The 8,014-nt window shown below is 44.4% G+C and overlaps 1 long non-coding RNA gene across 1 annotated transcript; it reads right to left on the reverse strand.

Moving 5' to 3' along the window:
- Positions 1-3,098: 3,098 nt before the first annotated feature.
- Positions 3,099-5,680, reverse strand: LOC310669342. The gene is made up of 4 exons (XR_014507110.1): positions 4,469-5,680; positions 3,682-3,741; positions 3,552-3,609; positions 3,099-3,458 (listed from the first exon to the last, which is right to left on the reverse strand). It is a non-coding gene; the product is annotated as an uncharacterized lncRNA (long non-coding RNA).
- Positions 5,681-8,014: the final 2,334 nt, after the last annotated feature.

Consider the following 8,014-nt stretch of genomic DNA (forward strand, 5'->3'; position numbering starts at 1 on the left):
TATCAAATCCAAACTCTTCTCTTCTTCTTTTTCTTCAGTGCCGGATTTATGTATAGGCTAAGTAGGCTGAAGCCTAGGGCCTCTAAATCTAGGGGGGCTCCCCAGCCCACCTGCCCCCCAGCAGGCAGCCTCCCCTCTCCCAAAATTGCAAACCCAAGACTTCACGCAGGGGCAGGGCAACTCAGGCCCAGCAACTATAAGACTCAGAGCCAGCCCGTGGGGCCCAATTTGAACTCTGGGGCCCAACTTAAAAAAATAATAATTGTGGGGCCCCAGTTCACAGCCCAAGTCTGCAGAATCTTAGAGATATAAATAAAATCCATCTAGATTGCCCTGGTGCAGGGGGCCCTTAGGAGCGGCCTGCAGGGCCCAGTTTGGCCCCATTGCTCCAATTGCCTTCAGGCCAGCCCTGATGAGACTGTGCAGTGGTTGGACGGACAAGTCGTGCCCCTTTAGGTCCCTGGTGCCACTATTCAGAGTACCAACTCCAGGACTCCAGAGCTAGCAGGCCCAGAGTCAACAACCAGCTGCACAGCCTTCCCCAGCTCAAGGGTCAGGTCTCTAGTGGTCAGTGGGAGAGTCGGAGTAGGGGGCCGGCTGGGGCAGATAGACCAGGCAAGCAAGCTCTGCCAAGTCCCTTCCATTCCTTCCTTCCGTCCTCCTTGTCTTGAACAGAGCAAGGCAAGCACATGTGACTGGCACTGGCCTCACCCCTCCCAGGCAAGGAAGTCTATGTTTCACGCTGCACAGAGCCCTGTTGGTGCCTGCAGCATGCAGTGCAGATTGCCCACAGGCAGAGAGAGGCCTTGGGGATCAGGGAAGGCAGCAGGTGGAAGGGATCCTCAGAGGGATCCAGAACTACCTGTAGTAGGCAGGAGGCCAGGCTGCAGGGTGGTAACTGAACCTCATCCTGAGGGAAAATAAGTACAGGGATCAGTTCAGGGACAGGGGAACTGGGTTTTTTGTCTTATTTTATTTGTGCCCAGTGGTGTTTTCCTTTCTGTGTTTGGTTTAAAGTGCCTTTTTGTGTTTAAAATCCTGTTGTAAATAGTCAATGAAATCTTTATTCTTTGTTTAAAAGCCTAGTCTGGTGCTCTGACCACAGAGTCTCCCCCCGCTCTGTCCACTACCAGTGCCTTAAGAAGGGTCCTGGGAGGGGGAAAGCCCAAAAATGTGCAGGTGCCAACCCTCCAGGAGAAACCCAAAGGGGTTTTCATCTCCAAACCCCAGGAGTCAGCCAGAGGGGTCTCACTGCCCCTCCAGAAAGGCATAACGAAGTCAGTGAGCAGTGGCAGCTACTGAAGAGTGAAGCCCACCAAGTTTATGCAGTTGAAGATTTTTTTAATTTTTAGATTCTAATCTGAGCATGAGTAAAAGATTTGAAAGTGGTGCTAGCAAGCTCAAGAGATTAGAGATTCGAAAATGCTATGATAATGAAGTTAAGACCAATCACTGCTTTTGTGCATCAACCACTCATTGAAGCAACAAGAGCCAGCAGTGAAGCTATCCAGCCTGAGCTAACTACTAGCAAGCAACCAGAAAAAACCTCCCTGAAAGACTTAGCTGGATATATATATATTACCTTGAGTAATATCCCCATGTATGACTTATCTCGTGGGTAGGCAAACTAAGGCCCAGGGGCTGGATCCGGCCCAATCAACTTCTCAATACGGCCTGCGGACGGTCCAGGAATGAGCATGTTTTTACATGAGTAGAATGTGTCCTTTTATTTAAAATGCATTTCTGGGTTATTTGTGGGGCATAGGAATTCATTTTTTTTGTTTGTTTTTTCTGGCCCCCCACAAGGTCTGAGGGACAGTGGACCAGCCCCCTGCTGAAAAAGTTTGCTGACCCCTGACTTAGCTGGATATATTACATTACCTTGAGTATGACTGAAGTGTTAGTTCACCATATAATTCTACATGGGAATATTATACAGTGGTACCTCTGGTTACATACTTAATTCGTTCCGGAGGTCTGTTCTTAACCTGAAACCGATCTTAACCTGAAGCATCACTTTAGCTAATGGGGCCTCCTCCTGCTGCCGTGCCGCCAGAGCACAATTTCTGTTCTCATCCTGAAGCAAAGTTCTTAACCCGAGGTACTATTTCTGGGTTAGCGGAGTCTGTAACCTGAAGCGTCTGTAACCTGAAGCATATGTAACCCGAGGTACCACTGTACATCTCACTGTAGTGGGGAAGACTGTGGCCTGTGCGTTTGTGCTTAGTCTGCTGCCAAGGTGATATCTGTTGATGGGCAACTTCAGTGCCCCTGCTCTTCCTTCTGTATCAACCAGACCTGAAATGCACAGCCATTCAAATAGAGGACACCTTCATACAGAGAATGGTTACCTGTCCACATCCTCTGATAGCCCTGAAAACTGACAACTGTCTTCTGTAAAATAGGACACCTGAGCATCTTATATTTGCTGTTCTTCTTCGCCTGATGAGTGAACATGATGCCATTTCTCTTTCATCCCGGCCTTTTCCACATTCTGCATAATCTAAATAGGATCCATTTGTTTGTATATTTAGGTTACTTCCTAAACAAACAATGCAAATTAAGAGACAGTCTCTCTCTCTCTCTCTATATATATATAAAAGATAAATATTTTGTTCCCTATGTCTGGGAGTGCTAGAATGGGAAGCATCCATGTAATACAGCTTATTTTAGACACACACCAGTGATGCATCAGGGGAGCACCTTGCTTGATTTAGTTTTTTTGGGGGGAGAGATAGATAAAGAGATAGAGAGATAGAGAGAGAGGTTGCATTGGAAGTAAGCAAGGGCACCACAGGGGCTTGAACCCCGTCCTGGAAACCAGGAGTGCCAACCACCAGAGCCTTTTGCTTTTTTTTTCTTTTGCTTTTTTTGGCAATGCAACAAGGTGAAAAGCAAAACCTGAGCGAACACTCTGAATACTGAATGTTCTCTCAGGAAAAAGAAAACCCTTAAGAGTTATGAAGTTGCAGATAGAACACAATCGAGGTTTTATCCCTTGCCAAGCAAAAAAAAAATTTTTAATTCATTTTACAATACAAGAATATAAAAACACATAACACAATTTTTCACAAATACATTTTTTGGAGTTCCCTCAGCTCCTCTACAAATCCTCAGTTTTAATCCTTCTTCCGCATTTCTTAGTCTATTATTGCCTTTTATTAAAAGCCTCCTCCCTCTTATTCCCTTTTTTACAATATTTCTAATATTATTTTCACAGAGCCTCTTGCAAACCTACAAACGTTAATTGTTCATCACAAATACTTTTCAAATAGTCTACAAATTTACTCCAGTCTTCAGTGAATCTGTGGTCTCGTAGGCCTCGGATCCTTCCTGTTAATTTGTCAAGTTCTGCGTATTCCATTAACTTCATTCTCCATTCTTCCATCGATGGTAATTCTTCTTGTTTCCATTTTTGGGCTAGCAGTATTCTTGCCGGCCAAGCAAGGGATATTCACCTAGATGTGTTTAAGTCACAGAGTGTCATTTTGACTGCCATTAATTTGCAGGGCAGAACAGAGAGAGAGGCTGGTTCCAGTCTTAAAACTCACCTTTTTGTTTGTCCCTCTGAAGTGTGAATTCATGGGCCTGGAAGTTCCTTCTGCTGGTCTGCAAAAAGTAATCTGGACTCATTAGCTTGTCCCCAGCCTATTCCCACCACTTCCAGAGAAATGTTCTTACCAAGCTGACTTCTGCAGGAGGAGCTGGCTTCCCCTGAGTGTGGTGGGCTCTTGGACAGAACTGTGAAGAGATCAAGCGAACGGAAATGGAGAAGCCAGCACAAAAGGATTGTACTGAAAAAGATCACTAAATTGTGGTGTGAACTTCACTTGCTTGCAAAATTCTATTTCTTGTGTCACTGAGATGCACCTGGAAGAGACTAGGGTCTTCAGCAGCCCTCCCCTCCAGATACAGAGGAGCAAAAACAGCAGGTTACCTAAAGCAGTGCAGTCAAGACGCAGATATCTCTCAATCCTATGCTGCAGATGTTCACTTGATGTATCAAGAACTCTGACACTGCCGTACAGTGGTACCTTGGGTTAAGTACTTAATTCGTTCTGGAGGTCCGTTCTTAACCTGAAACTGTTCTTAACCTGAAGCACCACTTTAGTTAATGGGGCCTCCTGCTGCTGCCGTGCCGCCACTGCACGATTTCTGTTCTCATCCTGAAGCAAAGTTCTTAACCCGAGGTACTATTTCTGGGTTAGCGGAGTCTGTAACCTGAAGTGTCTGTAACCTGAAGCATATGTAACCCGAGGTACCACTGTACTTGTCAATTGAGCAGGCAATCTGCTTCAGGCACAGTAGCTCTGTGAGGTCTGTCAAAAAAAGAGCTGGAACAAAACACAGCTCTACGTGCACAAGCTGTTATTTATGTTTTTTCCTGTATGGGCCCACGGCCGTAATAAATAAATTGATTGAAAAAAAAAAAAAAAACCAAGGCTGGCTGTCCCACCAAAAGATGTACCTTACCATGTGGCGATGGCACAGGAAAGGGCCTCCCCTGCAGCGGTGTCCCGACAAGAGAAGTCCCTCCAGGTAGAAGCATGGAGAGTGACTGCATTAGGCTTTCGAGTTCGCAGCTCTTCTGAAAAAGGGATTGAATAACCAACATTGCTCAATACAAGCTCTTTGGAATATTTGGTTTACATATTTGATGTATTATTCCATTTAGAGCCTACCTTTTCTCCAACAGGCTCAGGGTGCTTAAATGGTCCCCCTCACTGCGACCTGAAAGAATCTTTGTACAAAGAGTTGCAGGCAGACCACAACACATATTTTCTCCTCAGCCAAGCACAAGATACTCACCTAGTTGACCGTCAGCCAGAAGACACACAACTGTATTGCTGGTATAATTACAATAGAGCACTTAGAGATTAAAGGTAAAGGTAAAGGGACCCCTGACCATTAGGTCCAGTCGCAGACGACTCTGGGGTTGTGGTGCTCATCTCGCTTTATTGGCTGAGGGAGCCGGCGTACAGCTTTTGGGTCATGTGGCCAGCATGACTAAGCTGTGTCTGGCGAACCAGAGCAGCGCACGGAAATGCCGCTTACCTTCCCACCAGAGCGGTACCTATTTATCTACTTGTACTTTGACGGGCTTTCGAACTGCTAGGTTGGCAGGAGCAGGGACCGAGCAATGGAAGTTCACCCTGTCATGGGGATTTGAACCACCGACCTTCTGATTGGCAAGTCCTAGGCTCTGTGGTTTACCCACAGCGCCACCCGCGTCCCCCTGGAGATTACTTGTTAGTTATTCTCACCGCCTCTGATAATACAAAAGTATTGCAGCAGAAGGTGACTAAGTGAGACGTTACAGACAAAGGAAGAAGTTTGCTACACCAGGTTTTTTAATATATTACCTTAGGAACAGAACTACTGGCAAGAATCAAAGTTTTAGTATTTGTCAGAAACCCAACAACTATCAACCCTATCATGCAAGTTTTCAGCAAAAAGCCAGTAATACAATTTTGGACAAATTAAATTTCTAATAAAGTCTCAGCGTTAATGGATTGTGTTTCCCGCATTAAAGAGACCTGTTTGCACCTCAGGCAAAGAAAATTGGGAGCTACATGCCTCCTTTATCTACAGGATATAGGGGTACAGATCTCTATTCCAAAATGTTTCACAAATGTGGGTTGTCAAGATTTTGCGTGCCCCATCTGGTCATTAGTGGAACAATCAGCCACCCTCTTATTTACGAGTGAAAATGGCCAGTCGGGATTCCTAAGTTTTCAATAACTTCTCAGTCAATTCAGCCTTATTTCGTGTGCCCCACCACACCCCTCTGGTCATTAGTGGAACGTTCAGCCACCCTCTTATGTATGAGTGAAAATGGCCAGAGAGTTTCAAATATTTGCACCCAAGGCAAAAAAATGGGAGCTACATGCCTCCTTTATCTACAGGATATAGGGGTACAGATCTCTATTCCAAAATGTTTCACAAATGTGGGTTGTTATGATTTTGCATGCCCCATCTGGTCATTAGTGGAACAATCAGCCACCCTCTTATTTACGAGTGAAAATGGCCAGTCAGGATTCCTAAGCTTTCAATAACTTCTCAGTCAATTGAGCCTTATTTCGTGTGCCCCACCACACCCCTCTGGTCATTAGTGGAACGTTCAGCCACCCTCTTATGTATGAGTGAAAATGACCAGAGAGTTTCAAATATTTCAGCCTTACCATTAGCAGACAAGGTTTTCTGCCCTTTATGTACAGGAAAAAATGGTCAAGGCTCATTCCTACTTATTATGAATTTGTATGTGCTTAAACGTTTGCTGGACTTTAGCATGTTTGAAGTTTTGTTTACAAATAGCTGACAAAATGGTGGAAACCCCTAAATACCCATTCCAATCCTTGCAGACACATTTCCTTCCATACAGCCACAGATTCATAGGGTTGGAAGGGACCCTTAGGTCACCTAGCAGGAAACCCAGTAGCTATCTACCCTATCATGCAAGTTTTCACCAAGAAGCCAGTAATACCATTTTGATCAAATTAAATTTCTAATAAAGTCTCAGCATTAATGGATCGTTTTTCCCGCATTAAACAGCCCTATTTGCACCCCAGGCAAAGAAAATTGGGAGCTACATGCCTCCTTTATCTACAGGATATAGGGGTACAGATCTCTATCCCAAAATATTTCACAAATGTGGGTTGTTTTGATTTTGCGTGCCCCATCTGGTCATTAGTGGAACAATCAGCCACCCTCTTATTTACGAGTGAAAATGACCAGTCAGGATTCCTAAGCTTTCAATAACTTCTCAGTCAATTCAGCCTTATTTCGTGTGCCCCACCACACCCCTCTGGTCATTAGTGGAACGTTCAGCCACCCTCTTATGTATGAGTGAAAATGGCCAGAGAATTTCAAATATTTCAGCCTTACCATTAGCAGACAAGGTTTTCTGCCCTTTATGTACAGGAAAAAATGGTCAAGGCTCATTCCTACTTATTATGAATTTGTATGTGCTTAAACGTTTGCTGGACTTTAGCATGTTTGAAGTTTTGCTTACAAATGGCTGACAAAATGGTGGAAACCCCTAAATACCCATTCCAATCCTTGCAGACACATTTCCTTCCATACAGCCACAGATTCATGGGGTTGGAAGGGACCCTGAGGTCACCTAGCAGGAAACCCAGTAGCTATCTACCCTATCATGCAAGTTTTCACCAAGAAGCCAGTAATACCATTTTGATCAAATTAAATTTCTAATGAAGTCTCAGCATTAATGGATCGTTTTTCCCGCATTAAACAGCCCTATTTGCACCCCAGGCAAAGAAAATTGGGAGCTACATGCCTGCTTTATCTACAGGATATAGGGGTACAGATTTCTATTCCAAAATGTTTCACAAATGTGGGTTGTTAAGATTTTGCGTGCCCCATCTGGTCATTAGTGGATCAATCAGCCACCCTCTTATTTACGAGTGAAAATGGCCAGTCAGGATTCCTAAGCTTTCAATAACTTCTCAGTCAATTCAGCCTTATCTTGTGTGCCCCACCACACCCCTCTGGTCATTAGTGGAACGTTCAGCCACCCTCTTATGTATGAGTGAAAATGGCCAGAGAGTTACAAATATTTGCACCCCAGGCAAAAAAAATGGGAGCTACATGCCTCCTTTATCTACAGGATATAGGGGTACCGATCTCTATTCCAAAATGTTTCACAAATGTGGGTTGTTTTGATTTTGCGTGCCCCATCTGGTCATTAGTGGAACAATCAGCCACCCTCTTATTTACGAGTGAAAATGGCCAGTCAGGATTCCTAAGCTTTCAATAACTTCTCAGTCAATTCAGCCTTATTTCGTGTGCCCCACCACACCCCTCTGGTCATTAGTGGAACGTTCAGCCACCCTCTTATGTATGAGTGAAAATGACCAGAGAGTTTCAAATATTTCAGCCTTACCATTAGCAGACAAGGTTTTCTGCCCTTTATGTACAGGAAAAAATGGTCAAGGCTCATTCCTACTTATTATGAATTTGTATGTGCTTAAACGTTTGCTGGACTTTAGCATGT

This window comes from Podarcis tiliguerta, assembly GCF_965153285.1.
Source record: "Podarcis tiliguerta genome assembly, chromosome: Z".
In the NCBI taxonomy this organism is placed as follows: Eukaryota; Metazoa; Chordata; class Lepidosauria; order Squamata; family Lacertidae; genus Podarcis; species Podarcis tiliguerta.